The sequence below is a fragment of the Colossoma macropomum genome, unplaced genomic scaffold (genome assembly GCF_904425465.1).
Source record: "Colossoma macropomum unplaced genomic scaffold, Colossoma_macropomum, whole genome shotgun sequence".
Taxonomy (NCBI): domain Eukaryota; kingdom Metazoa; phylum Chordata; class Actinopteri; order Characiformes; family Serrasalmidae; genus Colossoma; species Colossoma macropomum.
In genome coordinates, this window is record NW_023494799.1 from 18,925,697 (window position 1) to 18,944,365 (window position 18,669).

The window sequence follows — 18,669 nt, forward strand, 5'->3', positions numbered from 1 at the left end:
AACATATAATCGCAGAATAGACCAAATATATGTCTCTGTGGGGCAGGGCGTTTTTCTATCACGACAATGAACATCGGAGGACGCAATTGTCAAACTATTCTTTTTTACTTATTTTGCTAACACCAGAGGTCGCTACAGACAAATGGGAAAGGGCATTTGGCGTCTGGAGTGTAATTCAATAATGTAGCCTACGTCCCTACCTTGCCCTTAAGAAACCAGATCTGAACAATGTTTTTACTCATTAAAAGCAATGACCAAACAGTGTTTGTCACAATGTTGCAAGTACCACATTAATGATGCGTTCATAGCCCAGTTACTGAAAACACCAAAAAATTAACTTGTGGCTACAAAGAGATCTATCTCTAAGAGGTAGAACCCGGCTTTGTAAAGCAGAAGGTATTTCTAGAATGACCTATGTCATGTTGATAAATCAATTTGTGAGGACATTGGCAGATTGCTTTTTGATATAATGGAAACATACATTCTGTTAAAAAATATGTTATTGTAAATTGTAATGAATTTCTTGGTCTAAACGCTAACCATAAATCTATATGAAGAGCTATCCCAAATTTTGTGTTCTCCAAAGTGGATGGTCTTCAGTATCTTTTGTTATGTAATTACAGCATATCCAAACTACCAATTCAGTTACTACATCTACTTATTTTATTAGCAAAAAGCTTATTTTAAGCAAAAAGCCATTTTTCCCATTTTTAGGATTGACATGAAAACTATTTCGACACTCTTGCTATCTCAAACTATCAGAACCTTTTCACTGCTAAATGTTTGTACCTTGCTCAGAATTGTGTTATTTTGATCTCCTTTCCATGCAAAGGGTTAACATTAAGGCAGCTTACAATTGCAATTACACTGTAATGCTCAGTGGTACCAAACAACAAAATAAACAATAAATAAATAAATTATAATAATAAATGAATAAATTAGATAAAATAAACTATATTCCATTTCTTTTCAGAAGAGGATGTAGATTAACAACTCAGCTTTAAAGGTAGAAACATTTGGAAGAACTATCATATGTCATTTTCAACCATCATGTGTTTGAAAGCAGGAAAAACATGGACACCTCCATGAAAGCAAGTATTGTTAGCAACAGGTTAGCCAACAATTGAAATGAGTGATAACATTCATATAACCTTCTCAAAACAGTGAAGGCTGGTTCTGAGCAGATAAATAAATGAACCTTCCTTTCCTAACTGCTTTCCTTGATTTTGGTTGATTTAAAGCCCATGGACTCACTAAACATGTTTGCAAAGCTGAGTAATATGTGGATCTACATGACTGGTCAAAGATCAGAGCATAATAGGCCCTTTTCATAAGTAACAGACGTGCGTAAATTCTGGATAAAACAAGTTCCGTTATTTTCTTACAGACAATTATTAACCACAGAAACACTGGCATTTGTATCACTTCAGCTCACCACAGAAAGCGGTCTCACTTTATCTTTGTAATAGTTGCTAAGACTGGAATTTGAGGATGTGTCCAGAATGGTTGGAGATCACCAAACACACAACAATGTAGGACTTCAAACTAAATAAAGGGTGTATATGCTTCATGGAAAAATTCCTTCACAGCTATGCAATACCATCAGCTAACACCTACAGAGTGATAATTCGATGGATAGGTGAAAATGACTTTAACCAAAACACTAGATAAGCCATGTTAGGTGGCGATGTTGAAACAGCTTGTTAACAGTAAATAAACCAGATGGCAAAAAGTTAAACACATGTCAGCAGAGGAGCATGCCAGGTTGTCATGGTCCGTGTTTTCTACAACCGGCTCCAGTGAATCTACTCCCTGCTAAGCACTTGCTGTCTCAGATGCAGACACCTTTTGAGGGAGAAACTGAAAACTGAGGTTTTTACCTCCGTATGACAAAGTTTATTCCTTTGTTAACCACACACACTTATTTTTCCTCTGCTCATTGTCAGCTGACAAACCACTGAAACTGAGAGATAAGGTTGTTTTTGCTTCAAACTTGAACACTTGAGTAAGCTGTACAGAATCTATTCATCATCGTTGTTACTGTTGTTGCTTTAGTGGAAGTGTTATACTGCAACGACTACTTCCAGCAGAAAAAATGCAGGAATGTGAAAAGAGCCTATCAAGGAAAGCAAGAAAGTTTCATTTAACTATTTGGACACTGCTGTAGTTAAACAGCACATAGGAAGCATTGAAAGTCACGATAAACATCAACCTCAAGCTCATTTTATAGATCTATGTAGATTTAATGGAATAAACTTTCAACAAAATTTAAAGTCCCAGGGAAAACACATACTAAAAAATTATATTGTATACAATTTTTTAAATGTTTGTATGATACTATGTCACATTAAACATCCAGCAAATCTTGAATTAAAAATGAGCAGCTTCACTGAAAGGTCTCTGTCCAACGCTCCTAGCCTGCTCCACCACTCATACAAAACTAAAATCTTCATGCAGCTTTTATGTGATGGTAACTGCATGAAAAAAGTCACAGACAAACAGATGTGCAGACAGACAGATGGATGAATGAAGAAATGGACGGACAAAGCAATGTGCGAAGGAACAGATGAACAGACGTGTATACTTTTGGTTATGTTTGGTTAGCTTTAGCTCACCAAGTTTCTCTGACTCAGAAACTGTTTTGTGTGGACGGGGCAAGAGACATCAGCCTTGTGATTAGTAAGGGGAATGCTTATAGAAACATTACCCAAGATTAGGACTGCCTAGTTTACATCAAGAGAAGAGAAATATGGTGAAATATATCAGTGGTCATTATTATTAGTCATTGGAACACTATTCAAAGGGTATACATAGTGCATGTTTACTGTTTGCTTGCAAGAACAAGATTTATCTAACTAGAAATAACATACAGGTTTAGGTTCCCTGGGTCTGGATTTATCACGTTTGGAATCAGCTAACTAACTCTGGTGAATAATACATCAATCACAACATCATGGTGAGGTATGCATTGATATTGCCACTACAGAATACCAATCTAATATTTTACCTTTGAAAACATGCTGTTTTCCAGCTAAAAGGCTAGTAATTTTATGTTAAGTGTCAGGCAATTAGCATTTGTCTGTTTCTTTTTATGACTTTAGATTGAGTTGTGATGGGGTTTAATATGCCACAGTACAGTAAAATTGTCATCAGTTTGCTAACTAGACAGGCAAGCAGTGTTTGCTGCCTACAACAAAATATGCCAATGCCTGAGTGAAATATGCCGAAATCGAGTAAAACTGCACTCACACGTTTGGGAGTTTGTGTGGACCCACATGTCAGTAAGGTTGTTTTTTCATTATATAGTTATTTGGCATTCTTCTGGAGTTGGTTAAAGTTCACTCCCTTTTCATTTGATTCACCTTTTAAGCATGTTAATCCTGAAAAACACAATAAATCTCTTTAATCTTTTGCAGTGTGTGTGTGCCTATTTGCAACATGTAAACAAGAACTAACCCTGCCAAAATGGCATGATGATCCCATAATGTGTCACGGCGTGACGTCGACTCCCAAGCCCTAGCTGTATTATTCCTGCATTCCATGATGTTTTGAGTGACATATGGAGAGAACTTCTGAAGAAGCTTAAACAAAAATAAAATGCAAACAACATCCTAACATCATCCCTGCCAGAAAAAAACAGCATTGCTGGTCATCAGCAAAACCAGCATATGTTGTGTTATGGATGGTGGTATGCTGGTCATTCAGCATGACAATGCTGGGTGACGAGCTAAGCCAGCACCAGACAAGCACTAGACTAGCATAAACCAGGACAGACCAGCTTAGACCAGCATGTTTTTTTTTTCTTTTCAGTAAGGATAGAAAAGTGGGAATACATCAAAATGTAGAATCTTCAATGCTAGATAATATACATCTGCCATTCTCTGGCTATATTCACACACTATCATCTCACCTGGTTTTTCCCCAAATCTTACAAGACGATGACTCCACTACACCCTTCCCTTATTTTAGTTTTTAAAGTTTATATCTACATGAATTTGAATTCTCTTTTTTGACACAATCTTCTACAAATAAATGTAAACATTTCTCTTAGAAGCAATTACATAAGTGAATATGAACTTAAAGAAATTCAAATACAAATAAACTGGCTTGTATTAAACTATCCCAAAATTCCCTGTTTTTTTTATCTCAGTAGTTAGACTGAACAGTCTTTAGTCGCTTCTTAGTCATAATTTTTATACCATGTCCTTAAACCTAGCAGGTTTCTTAACAACTCTCACTTCTAGTGTTCAACTGTTTCTCCATAGGTTATTCAACAGACATCTCTACCAACTGATATTTTTTCATCATTGTCTTTCAGTTCCAGGTTCATATGTTTGGTTCTGTATTTGTTCAGCTGTTGTTTGTTCTTTTCTGTTTCAGGCATAGCACGTTCTGTGTATCCTCACTTCTGAGGATCCTAGATCCATTATCTTTATTCATCAATTAAAATGATCCTACTGAGGTTATTCTGACAAGGACACATCAGAATAACCAACACTGCATCACCTACCTTGAATGTGTGCTTTTTTGCTCTGTTGGCCTGGTCTGTGTATTCTTTCATTTTCTTCAAGTGACACTGTTTTCTAACGTGTTGTGCATTATTCTCTTTCACCAGCTCAATACTAAGTAACTTTCTCCTAATATCTCTGGAAAATATCAGAAATGGTGGTGTTTCTTCTCAATTACGGTGTGTAGTTGAACAAGAAATCATGAAAATCTTTGTAAATTCACTTTTTCAGGCTTTGCCTTCACACTTGCAAAATTTCAAGGCTTTCTGAAGGTAAATAATAATAATAATAATAATAATAATAATAATAATAATTTTATTTATATAGCACTTTTCATGTCGGTGGCAGCTCAAAGTGCTTTATAGACAGGTGATAAAACATATACAAGAAATCATTAGTATTTATTTAGAATTAGAAGAAAATGAAACAGATCAAATTAGAAGATAAATACCATCACGAGACATAGAGTTTTAATTAAATGATAAATTATAGAGATAAGTTTTTAGATGCTTCTTAAAAATGAGCACCGAGCTTGACTGTCTAATAAAAGGTGGCATTGAGTTCCACAGTGTAGAAGCATAATAACTGAAAGATGCCCCTCCATGTTTTCTGTATTTTACAGAGTGTATTTGTAGAAGGCCACTATCTGCAGATCTTAGATTACATGCCGGAATATAAACAAACAGACACTCTGTGACATAAGCAGGTGCTTTAAGGTCATTTTGAGCTTTAAAAACTAGTAGCAGAACTTTATAATCTATCCTGAATGATACAGGTAGCCAGTGCAGTTCTTTTAAAACGAGTGATGTGATCTCTCTTCTTTGTTTTTGTTTGGATGCGCGCTGCCGCATTTTGTACGAGGGATGTATAGTTTTCTTAGGAAGTCCAGTAAGAAGAGCATTACAGTAGTCAATTCTGCTTGTAACAAATGTATGAACAAGTTTCTCTGTGTCACTCTAAGAGAGAAAAGGCCGAACTTTAACGATATTTCTCAAATGATAAAAAGCTACTTTAGTGACTGTGTTTACATGCGGGATAAAACAGAGCTCAGAGTCTAAGATCACACCCAGGTTTCGTACTTCAGGTTTGATATATGAAGCTAAAGAACCAAGTTTCTCATAGATCATTTTTTCTCTGAGTTTCTGTACCAACGATCAGTATTTCAGTTTTTTCATGATTTAATTGCAGAAAATTTGGCGACATCCACTGAGAAACATCTGACACACAGCTGGTTAGTCTGTCTACAGAGTGTTGAACTTCAGAAGGAATAGAAATGTATAACTGGGTGTGATCAGCATAGCTATGAAAATGTATACAATGCTTTCTAATGACATCACCTAGAGATAGCATGTACAAAGAGAAAAGCAAAGGCCCTAAGACTGAGGAACTCCACATGAACTGCCTATTATTTAAACTATTATTTAAATATGATTTTAACCATTCTAAAACTGTGCCCGAGAGGCCAACCTAGCATTCAAGATGCTGGATTAAAATCTCTAATAAAACCAAAATAAAAGGATTTTGTGCATCAGTGCTGAGCCTGAGGTCATTCATAACGCAAATCAATGCTGTCTCAGTACTGTGATTAGAACGAAAACCTCACTTCAAGTTCTCATATAAATTGTTGGATATTAGATTCGCATTTAGTTGTTTGAAAACAACTTTTTCTAAGACTTTACTTAAAAAAGAGGTAGGTTTGAAATTGGTCTGAAATGATTTAGTATGGAAGGATCCATGCTACTCTTTTTTAGCAGAGGCTTTACCAAGGCAGTTTTAAAAGCTGTTGGCAGAGAGCAATTTACAATAATTAAAACATCATTGTGAACACAATCAAAAACCATATTGAGGAATGAAGTAGGAATAGGGTCAAGATCACATGTGGACAAACTTAGTTTGTTTAAAATTCTGATAGTTGATAACAGAGAAAGATGTCATTACTGATGTAGGATGCTTATCATGAACATTATAGGAGCTCGTTTCAGTCAGCTGAGCTATACCCTGTCGTATCAGGTCTATTTTATTTTAAAATTGAATTGCAAACTCTTCGCACATTTTAGAAGATAAATCACCATGAGACGCACTAGCAGAAAAGTTGGGGTTAATTAGTCGGTCTATGGCCTCTCAATCTTTTGTTGCTTTTCAGGTAATAGGGTGAAGCATAGATACGCTTGATACCTCCTTTCTTCAAAAAGCTCCCAAAAAGCTGAACAAGTTCTCTGTCTTTGTCTGTGACAACTTCAAAAGGGTAGCCAAAACAAGCAAAAAAATCCATCAATTCTGATGACAGTCTAAAATGATGCAGGAAAAGAAGATAAAATAATTAATAACTGTCACATTATTGATTTATTTTGTTATTTTTTGTCATTTTTTGTTATTTCCTGAATAGGACCAACCAGATCAATTCCAATCTTTGTTAAGGTTGCAGCGGCTAGTCATCATGCAAGGGTTGATTCAGAGTGCATGCTGCACAATTTCTTACCAGCCTCTATACATCTAAATCTGTGTTTGGCCAGTAAAACTTACTTCTTAAGTACTATTTTGTTGTGGCCACTCCTTTATGCGTCTTATGTGCTAGTTAAGTACTTGACTCACCAGTGAAGATGGAAGCACTATTTTCTCAAAAGACTCTTTTCACTCTTTTCTCAGGCCACACCTCCAAAAGTGGTGGGGCAAAATATATTGTTGAGTAAAAAGGAAGCTTTTTACTTAGCTACATTTTAGTCATTCATATTTAATTCCATTTTTTGTGTTTAATTCTAATTTGTTTTGATGTTGGCAATATTTGTACTGCTTTGTGATTAGTAGCATCTCCGACTTTGGAGCTTTGTATTTTAGAACAAAAAAAATCCCAAAAATAGAAGAACGCTGAATGCAGTAAGAAGTTCCACTACAGTACTCAGTACTTAAATAGATTTTCAACCCTAAGCCTAACCGACCTTCTTTTGTATAACCACTTAAGTTATTTTGGGTAGGGTACTTTTACTTGTGTAATTATTTTATGCAAGGATCAATACTTTTACTTGACTATTGATTTAGGCTGCTCTATCCACCCCTGAACTTGATCACGAACAGTGTCAGTGGGTGTGTTTACATTCACTCAAAAATAATAATAATAATAGGATTTCTGCAGTTATCTGATTATTCAAATGGTCATATAAACAGCATACTCCAATGTAGAAATCCAATTAAGAAATCACAGCTGGATTTTAGCTCAGTAATCAGATTTCTCAGTGCATGTAAATTCCTACGTGGTTTTCTTTCAGATTTCTCAGCCTGCACATGCACGAGAACAGACCACAGTACCAGAAATGAGCAAGCAGCGTATGCTGCGAGATGGCAGCAAAACACTTATGGAGCAACGCTGGAACCAACCACATGCTTGACGAAATGAAGGATTCAAATATTCTTCTTTTTCTAGATGATGTATGTTCATATTTTAAAGCCGCAATGTTTTATATTAAAGCTGCGGCACTGAGTTTGAGTAAGTTACAAGCTTATGGCAAAGCAGAAATCTGGTTACTGCCTGACTCATGTGGACCCAGAGTTTAACATTATCTGATTACTGACAAAATCAGATTTTCTGTAGTTATCAGAGTATTAAGTGTATGTAAACACACTCACAATATGGTATCTCTTTTATTTGGTTCTGATGGTCGACTGCAAGAGCTAAAGTGGACTAAATTACACGTGTGTGTTTTTTATTGATCAGAAGTTTTACAAGGATGCAAGTGCTCTGTTACTCTCACATTCACCACCATGACGCTTATTGTGTAGTCGGAGAATTTGATGACATGAGATCCTGAGTCACATGAGCAGGCAGAGGATTCTGGGAATCGTAGTTCTGAGGCTGGCTGGCCGAATACGTGACAGTACCCCCCTCCAAAGTAGACGGAGGATTTGATGACACGAGATCCTGAGTCACATGAGCAGGCAGAGGATTCTGGGAATCGTAGTTCTGAGGCTGGCTGGCCGAATACGTGACAGTACCCCCCTCCAAAGTAGACGGAGGATTTGATGACACGAGATCCTGAGTCACATGAGCAGGCAGAGGATTCTGGGAATCGTAGTTCTGAGGCTGGCTGGCCGAATACGTGACAGTACCCCCCTCCAAAAGAGTCCTGACGAGGGCGACCAGGACGACCACCCCGCCCCCCACCATCCCTCGGAACAGGGGCCGAACCAGAGCTGCCGAGGCGCTGGACCGCCGGTGAACTCACGTGGTCTCTGCAGACGAGCCGGAAGGGATGCGGGTAGCCCTCTATGCGGGTGACCCCTGGGACGTGGAGCAGGTTTCTCAGGGTGCTGGCTTTGAAAATCCACCATGAGCCCAAGGTCCAGAATGTCCTTGGCCAGCACCCAACACTGCTCCTCAGGTCCGTAGCACTCGAGCCAATGTCTCCATTCCTCTGGAGCTAACTTAACTGCTAATAGTTCTCTATCCCCAATTCCATAATTTCTTTCTGCTGCTGACAATTTGTGGGAAAAAAAGGCGACTGGGTGCAACTTTACTGGTGATCCAACTCTTTGTGACAAAACTGCCCCCACCCCTGTCTCTGATGCATCTACTTCTACCACAAATGGTTTGGAATGATCGGGGTGCGTGAGCTGAAGTGAAGGCTTCTTTGAGTTCTTGAAACGCCTTCTCAGCTTGCCCAGTCCATTTGATCCTCTTGGGGGCGCCCTTGAGTAGAGATGTGAGTGGTGCGGCTTTTGTACTGAAATTCCTAATAAACCTTCGATAGAAATTAGCAAACCCTAGGAATTGTTGGAGCTCTTTGAAGTGGGAGTGGGCCAGTTAACTACGGCGTCGACCTTGTGATCATCCATGAGAACCCCTTGACTACTGACTACATAACCCAAGAAGTTGACAGACTGTAGACTGAATTCACATTTCTCCCCTTTTACATACAGATTATTTTCTAGAAGTCTCCAACACTGCTCGAACCTGCAGCACATGGGTATCTGGGGAATAAATCAATATATGATCCAGATAAGCAATTACAAATTGACCTAGCATGTCTCGCAGTACCTCATTAATAAATGCCTGGAACACAGAGGGCGCTATAGAAAGGGCATCACAAGGTACTCATAGTGCCCCCTAGTGGTCATAAAGGCTGTCTTCCACTCATCTCCCTCTCGGATACGTATTAAATTGTAGGCACTTCTAAGGTCTAGTTTGGTGAATATTTTAGCCCCCTTTAACTGCTCCAAGGCTACTGGGACCAGAGGAAGTGGATAAGGATAGGGCTTCGAAATGTTATTGAGTGCTCGATAATCTATACAAGGCCGAAGTCCTCCATCCTTCTTAATGGAAAAGAAACTAGAAGATATTGGGGAGGTAGATGGTCTAGTAAAGCCTTGTTCGAGCGCCTCTTGAATGTACACATCTAATGCCTTCTGTTCTTCCTGGGTTAACGGATAAACTCAGGCCTTGGGGAATGTATGATTTTCAATCAAGTCTATGGCACAGTCATAAGTTCTATGTGGGGGTAACTTGGTGGCATTGACTTTGGTGAAAACCTCTTTGAGGTCCTGATACGCAGGTGGAATGTGGATCTGGGCTTTTTCTTCATCTGGGCTTTCTACTGATGTGGAGCGAACAGAGAGTGAAGGGGAAATGATGCAGGTTTGCAAGCACTCGTCTGACCACTCGGTAATTGTGTGATCGGACCATGAAATCAAGGGGTTGTGATTTTCTAGCCACGGGAGTCCTAAAATGATTTCGAATTCAGTTTGTTCTAGGACTAAAAAAAGACAATGTCTCTTGATGAAGGGCACTGGTCTGGACTACTAGGGGCTTGGTGATCTGGGAAATGGTTCCAGCTCCTACCGGTCCTCCATCCAGTGCTACTACTTTCAAGGCATTCAGAAGTTCCTCGACTGGAATGTTGAGTTCCTCCACGATCCTGGCTTGAATAAAGTTCCCTTCTGCTCCGGAATCTAAAAGGGCTGAAACGACAACAGAATCGGGATGACAGTATATACACTGATAGGTAGCATAAATGATTTAGAGACCCTTTTGTGGGAACACTCACCACATTAGCACGCGGAGTATACTCCACGTGCTTTCCAAGGGTTGGCGCCTTGCTAGTTTGTGGTCTCACAGCACAATCCTTAATCTGATGACCCGACTTCCCACAATACAGACAAAGGTGATCTCTCAGCCTGTGTCTCCTTTCTTCCGGAGTTAGTCGCGCTGAGTCACATTGCATGGGTTCGGGGGCTTCCAGTGATTCCGTAGTACTTCGTGATCTAGTGAAACTGCGTCTGACATTCTCGTCATACTTCCTCTTGACCCGATGTTGTAACAGATGATCGATTTTAATAGCCAGATTCACCAGTTCCTCTAATGACAAGTCGTCATCTTTACATGCTAGTTCATTCAAGATGACGAGTCTGAGTCCTTGTCTAAACATAACTACTAATGCAGCCTCGTTCCAACCACTACTTGCTGCTAAAGTCCGAAATTCCAAAGAGTAATCCACTACGGAATGAGCCCTTGTTTGAGCTGAGCTAATAATTCCCCACTAATTTTTCCTTCATAAGGATGGTCAAATACAGTTTTGAATTCACGTAAGAATTGGGCATATGAAAGACGGTGTATTCTATTCCAGCTTGCGGTAGACCACTCTAATGCTTTATCCGCTAGCCTGGAAACTATGAAGGAAATCTTCGCCTGGTCATTACTAGTGGGAGAATTATCAAAATAAACGGAACATTGGAGTAAAAACCCTCGGCATTTATCAGGGTTACCGTCAAACTTATCAGGTTTACTAACTGGAAAAACAGCAAGAGAGTTCAGATCCTGAGCAGCGGGGTTAACTTAAGGTTCAGTGACGTTCAGAGTCTGTAACTGGCTGCTTAAACCTTTAACGCTTGCTACGAGCTGAGCTAGCTGAGAGTGTTGTTCAGCTTGCTGGTGAGCTAGCCATTCTAGTGAGTTAGTTACCCCAGAAAGAACTTGCTGATGTCTGCCGAGTAGCTGTCCTTGTTCCATCAGTGCCTTCTGGAAAGCTAAATCCGCCATCTGCCTGTGCGGCGAGGTATTCTGTAACGTGCGACCAGTAAGCAGACGCTCGCGGATGTAAAACAGTGAAGAAGCTTTACTTGGGGATTCAAACAGATATCGTTGTCAATACACAGGCATGGGTCAGTTCCAGAGTTAGCAACAAAACACAGAAGGCGATCATAAAGTAGGGTAAAGCAGATCAGAGTCCAAAACACAGGCGAAAGTCAAAAACCGAATATCCAAAAAAAACAGGCGACAGTACCAAAAGGGCAAATCCGAAAAGCAGAGAAAACGAGAAACAAAACACAAGGTCAAAAACACGGGAGCTCGAAACCAGAAAGAACGCTCAGTAGTTTCACTAGGAAAGCAATACCTCGCAATGAACCTGTCTATAGCCCGGGCTAATATACTAACTAAAACAGGTCATGTGAGAAAACATACAGGTGAAAATTATCAATATTCAGAACTAGAGCGGTGATAGGCTGCTGATGATCTTCCCAGAGTCAGGTGATGAGGCGGAGGCTTCTGGGAATCGTAGTTTTTAGTCACTTGTGTAGACGGAGGATTTGATGACACGAGATCCTGAGTCACATGAGCAGGCAGAGGATTCTGGGAATCGTAGTTCTGAAAGCTGGCTGGCCGAATGCATGACACTTATCATCTTTGTGGATACCAGTTTAACCGATCACGTCGCTCATGCTTGCCCAAAAATATGCTACATGATCCATGTGCCAAAATCTTGTAGCTTGTAATACTGGAAGGAAATGAGCGTTTGTAAAGAAATGTTGAAGCAGCAGATTGTGCGGACAGTACAGCAAAAATGTGCTTTGGTGTTGAATTCTCTTGTGAATTAGTGCGATTCAGTTGTTTAGTGTTGCCTGAATACATGTGGAATCACATGTCAAAACCGAACTAAAGAAAAAGTTTGACAGGTTTGCACCATCCAAGTCATCTCCCAGCTAAAATGGAGATTCTGATTGGCTCTGCCACTGAGTTTACTCTGTCTGTTCGTGATGCTTCATACTGTTCAGGGAAAGTGGAGGTTTCTATGTGTGCGTCCTGAACTCAAAAAGTAGTGGGGCGTCTCCCCATTACTTTGAAAAGTATTGGGTCAAATGCCCACTGGCCACCGTGGCCCTCCAATGGCCCTGCATTTACTGGCTCAAGGTAGTTGTTGATCTCTAATTCAAGAACCTCAACATCTCACTCTCTAAAATTCTAGGGGTGTAGATGATATAGCCAAACCCACTAATTAAGAAGAGGGGGCAATTTTGGATGCAAAGTTGGGACAGCAATACTGAAAATCACTTGCGTGATCAGACAAGCTGGATGTTTGGACATCTGGACGTTTGGATGTTTTTGGGTACAGTCGACTTGAGAACAACATACTCGATATTGCACCATTCATTTTAATATTCAAACACTTTCGATGTTCTTAACTCCTCCCCGTTCTGCCATGTGTTCAGCCCACACTTGTTTTTTTGTTCTTAGCTCCGCCCCGTCATTGTTCTCAACTATCTCCTCTTGAGTGTTTGTATATACCCTTTGTTTCAGTCTAGTATTTGCTTGGCATTAAATGTGCATTTCTTTGTTCTGTATTGTTCATAGATCAGATGTAGCTTTGCTATTATGTTTGTTGCTGTTGTTCTGGTTTAGTTTTGTTTTGTGGCTCTATTTCATTTCTTGTTTGTTGTTTTTCACTGCTTATTGCTCCTGTCTCTGCCATGGACTTCAGTAAAACCAATTCGCACTTGCATTCAGCCTCATCTCCTGCTCACCCAACATTACACCATAGTTATACACAGTTGTACATCCATTTTATGATGGATGTTCCAAAGCTGCTGAGAGACAGATGTGCTGTACCATTAAAGGAGACGGATGAGTCTGACTGAATTTTTTCTTATCTAGATAGCATCAATGATACAGAAGTAGGTTCAAGAGGTAAATCATTTAAAATCTTTGTTTTGTGATGTGTTCCAATAGTCTATTTAGCTGGTTTACTGAATAGTCAATTAGTTCAGTGTTGGTTGTTGTTGTTTGTTTGTAGTGGTTTATATAAAAATTTGCATAGATTTGAGTGTTAATGTCTTAAAGAAATCAGCTAAACTGATTAGCTAGGCTGCTATCTCTGTCTCTCTGTGATTAGAGATCTGTCTCTAGTGTGCTTTGCTTCACCTGAATGTTGGGACAACAGTGGAAACTATTGACATATAAGTGTTTCTCTTTGTGTAAAGTTTGCCATTTTAATATCTTTCACTAACTTCTCTAGTTTCAGTTGTCCAAAGAAAAGGAGTGACTTCATGTGAAATCGTAGTGGATAGTCTGGCTGGCTGTTCAGCCTTTAGCTAATGTTATATATGACAATTATTATAGTCTATCACATTCATATATTTTCTTCTGGTTTTATGATCAAATGTATTGTATAACCCTTAGAACCCTTATAGCAATTTGCGGCCAAACACGTAGTTGACTTCTAGCCTTCATAACTTCCGAACAGTTTAAGCTACAGACATGATACACCTATCAGGACATTCAGCAGACCCGTCCCAAACGTCATTGAGCATCAGCATCAGTGAGTAATTTGACTCAGAAAACCATCCAATATTGATATTATTGATCTGTTTTTTGGTCTTCATATTCCAACAAAGGGTTAAAATAGCAAAATGATTCACACATCAGATCACTCATCAGACTCTGCCTTCACCATCCAAAGTGATTTCATCCACCTGTGACCATCCATCAGCGAGCAATTCAGCTCCAAAATCACCCAAACCCCACTCGCTATCGTTATATTACATTTCTGCTTTTAGCCTTCATATTATAAATAAAGGGTTACAAATAGCGACATCAGCAGCCAGAGTGAGAGAAACCAGCTCTAACATCCCACAACCCAGCACAAACACACAGCCGGATCACTGTAAAACCTGCTATTAGCTCTCTGCTTTAGCCTTCATTTGGCAACAAAAGGGTTAAAACAGTGACGCAGTTCACACATCACGTTGACCATCAGGACTTAGCCCGTGTGTCCAGAGTGACTCTGTAGAGATTTCAGTAACGATTCAGTGAGTAATCCAGCTCCATTTAAATCCTCACAGCAACATGTTCGGTCTACAACTTTCCCTCGTGTCTCAAACAGTCCTCTGATTGATTTAGACTCTGAGTTATATGACTCAAAATGCAGTCACACATAAAAATGAGACTAAACGCTAACTGTATGCTCTGTGCATGTGGCTGAGCTGAGAGAGTGGGGGAGGGGCGAAAAGGCGACAAAATGTATTGTCCCAAATCCACTACACTGAGTGCACCTTCACTCTTCCCCTCAAAATCACACAAACAGGCCCTAAAACACATTTGAACAGATAAATAACAAAAAATATGACAAATATTATTATAAAATTAATCATTATCTCTGTCTTTCAGTTTACATTGATTATGAGTTTTAAAAAATGTGATTTTAAATATGCAACTCAATTTGTAATTAAAACAAATTGCCTGTCTTGCTGTGTATCATAGTTTTAGCACTCAGCATGAATCCAAGAGAACAGAAAATCAATAAAAACATGGCCGCCTTATGCTAATTGTTTATTTTTACTCATAATAACCAATAGAATGGATGACCATCAAAATTCTTGCACTTTCAGTTCGTGGACACTCCTAACAATTTCTGAAAAAGTATCTGAGCTACCACTTTTTTTCAAGATCTCTATAAGCAAAAAATTACCAGGCGCTAGATATATTTTTGCTAAAAAATTTGCCTAAATCATAAAGATAAGAAATTTCTGTTGACATTTAGACGTCAAACAATGGCATATCTGAGTAGCCCAGGGTCTCCTGAAAATAACAGCATATGGCATGTGTGACTGTCTCATGTAAATACTTTATAATTGCAATTGTAATTGTAATTGACCCAAAATGCCAAAAAAATTACTCAAAAATTTAGGGTTCTAGAGTTAAAACAGTGATAAGAAGCATCTAACTGGAATTCAGAAGAGTGTTCGAGAGTTCTGGTGGGGTCTATAGCATTGAAAAAACTGAACTGGTGAATCGTCTAAACACTAAATAAGGAAACGAATATCAACATCACAAATTTGTGATGACTTGCTTTTTAAGAAATAATAACATTGTGTGCACTTTACAAAAACAAAAGGATGTGATTTATAATAAGATTGTAACTTAACTCAGTTTGAGCTTGAGCATGTCTCTTCTTGAACCAGGTTTCCTTTGGGATCATCACGTCTGATATTGTGATCCTATAAGTTCTGAAACAATATCAAAAGAAAAACTGACCTATGTAAAAATTGATTTCTTCAGCTTATACAATTGCTCAGTGGTTTCTGAGTAGGATAGCTAGTGCCAGCTAGCTAGCAGAGTGCTCAAAATATATTACTTTTTCATATTCCATGTGAACATGCAAAGATATCTAATATACTAACTACTGACTGCCTGAGGCAAAAATATTTTAATGTCTTTCAAGGATGGTGTAAGAAAGTGAAAATGAACATGTTATTTTACTGGAACTAAATGGGTGTCCAAAAAGATAGTAACACTATTGTGTAAAAATGATGTACATTACAAAAAAGGGTATCTTAGCTGTTGTATGAATAAATGAATAAAAAAATACTAGATTTAAGACAAATTACCTTTCCAAGATAACATTTTTGCAGTGTAATGCTGAATTTGAATGGCCAATAATAGCCAACAGCAAATAAGTATTCAGAGAAGATGAGATGTTACAGAATGTGTATCATAGTGTAGGACATGGTGAAAGTGGTAATGACAACAATGATTACTGAGTATAGTGAAGTAACTGAAGACTAATAAACCAGTACTGAGAGGGATTCTGTGAGATTTTGACAAGTATGGATGCTGCTTCGAAACCACAGGTAATGGAAAGACAGGTTTACCTTGTACATGGACATTGTGCTTATATAGTGGATGAGAAAGCAAAGGTAAAGATTTCAAATATTTAATAATGGAGTTTGAAAGAGAACTTAATGTCACTGAGTATCACAATACTGCTGGGGAAGAGCACACTGTCAGTATGCTAATGAGGGCTTCTGATGAGTACCGCAATCCAAAATGGAATGTACCTGTACCTTAACTGTCGTCAGCTGCAAATTCTAGTCAGAAAGCAACAAGTTCCTTTTGCCCTCATGAACCCTCTGAATGATGAGCTGAGAAACCTACAAGAGAGAGGAATCATTGCACATAAAGAAACGTGAGCACAGAGGGGATCAATTACAAACTTACTGTAAACAAATAAATCAGGAAAATTAAGAATATGCATTAACCCAAGACCACTAAAAGTGCTAAGGATACAAACTATCCAAGTTATTACAACAGTGTACTACTAGACCTAGCCAAAGTTGGTATTTTATTCTGTTTCAGAGATGAAGAACACTCTGGCATTTGAAATAGACTGAAGAGTCAAGCTACTTGAGCACTTTTGGCAGATATTTGGCCAGATTTACAGAGGAGTGCGCAAAACCTGCAGTATATGCTAAAAGATCACTCTAGTTTGTGCCTGATTTACTATGACCTGCTGTTTAAATGATATACTCTGCAAACTGGCTAACTGAATTGTGGAAGTGACAACGGAAGTGCTAATACATAAATTGACTCAGACTACCTTTCAAACAGAGGAAAAACAGACAGAAAGAAGAAATTCCCTGTAAGACACACAATTTGGAAATCACCGTGAAGAAAATAAATACAATTAAAACTACTAAAAGATCCATGCATATACTGAAAAAAGGGTAAGTGGGCTCAGAGCAATACCTATGCAAACAGGTCAGCCTACAACCTAGCAGACATGCTCAGCAGAGCATACATTCCTGAATTTGGCATTGTTGGATCAGATGCTGGAATAGAGAAAATTCAAGAACAAGAAATCATTCTACAGAAATGTGTAGAAAGTAAAGCAGCAATTATAATGACAGAAAGCACTACATTCACAATGTAGATTATGGTGCTTTTGCCATTACAATACTTTATTTATATTTTTCATATTTAGGGATGATGTCTTGTTCCTTTGCTGAAAGGAATGATTGGCCATGATCAGTCAGATACTCAACCCAGATTGGTCCAAGAGCTGTTTATGATCCATATTCCTGCCCTGGAGCAGGTTAGGTAGTGCAGCATAAGTTACTAAGGTGATGTATCCTGGAAAAAAGTGATCCACCATTGTGAGAATGTTTCAAGTTAGCTAGCTAACATGAACACCACACAAGGGTTAAAAATCCCTCTACAGTACTTGCTTCTCTGGCTCTTTTTTCCAAGCACAATATTTGCCCACTCTAGAGCCTTGCCTTAAAACAAAACTTTAAAAGTGTATGGAGGGGTGGGACATTGTAAATATTGAAGGTAAATCTGCACTGCATAATAAATCCTTCACAAGTGCCATCTTCACCATCATACTCACTAGGGGTTCCATCAAAGAAGGAAGGAGAAGAGATTTCCCTGACTGGAGAGTGGAAAGTAATTCAAGATATTTAAACTCTCTCTCTTGGGAGAGAAGAACACTCGCTGCATCCTTGTTTGGCTTGGCATTCTATATTGGGAGAACAGGAGATGAGGGTGGATGCAAGTGCAAGTTGGTTTTATGGAAGTCCATGGCAGAAACAGAAGCAATAAGCAGTGAAAAACAAGAACACGAGGAAACAAACAAAAAACGAAACGAGGCAAAACTAAAACAACATAAAAGCAAAGCTACAACTGATCTATGAACAATACAGAATGAAAAAATGCACATTCAATGTCAAGCAAAGACAAGACTGAAACAAGGGGTACAGATTTACAAACAATTAAGATGAGAGACAGCTGAGAACAATGAAAGGGGCACAGGTAAAAAAAGAAACAGGTGTGGGCTGAACACATGGCAGAACAGGGCAGGAGCTAACACAACAATAAAAACACACACATACACACATTTTCTAAGACACTTATCCTTCTGAGTCATGGGGGGGAGCTAGAGCCTATCCCAGTGGTCATTGGGCGGAAGGCAGGAAAAACAAAAAACACATGTACCAGATTACAAAGGCACATGTCAGATGTAAACAAAAAAGCACCTGACAGAGGAAAACAAGGAAACCAAGGCTAAAACAGAGAAAGACAGGACAAGGCACGACAGGACATTACATATGGTTTACAAAT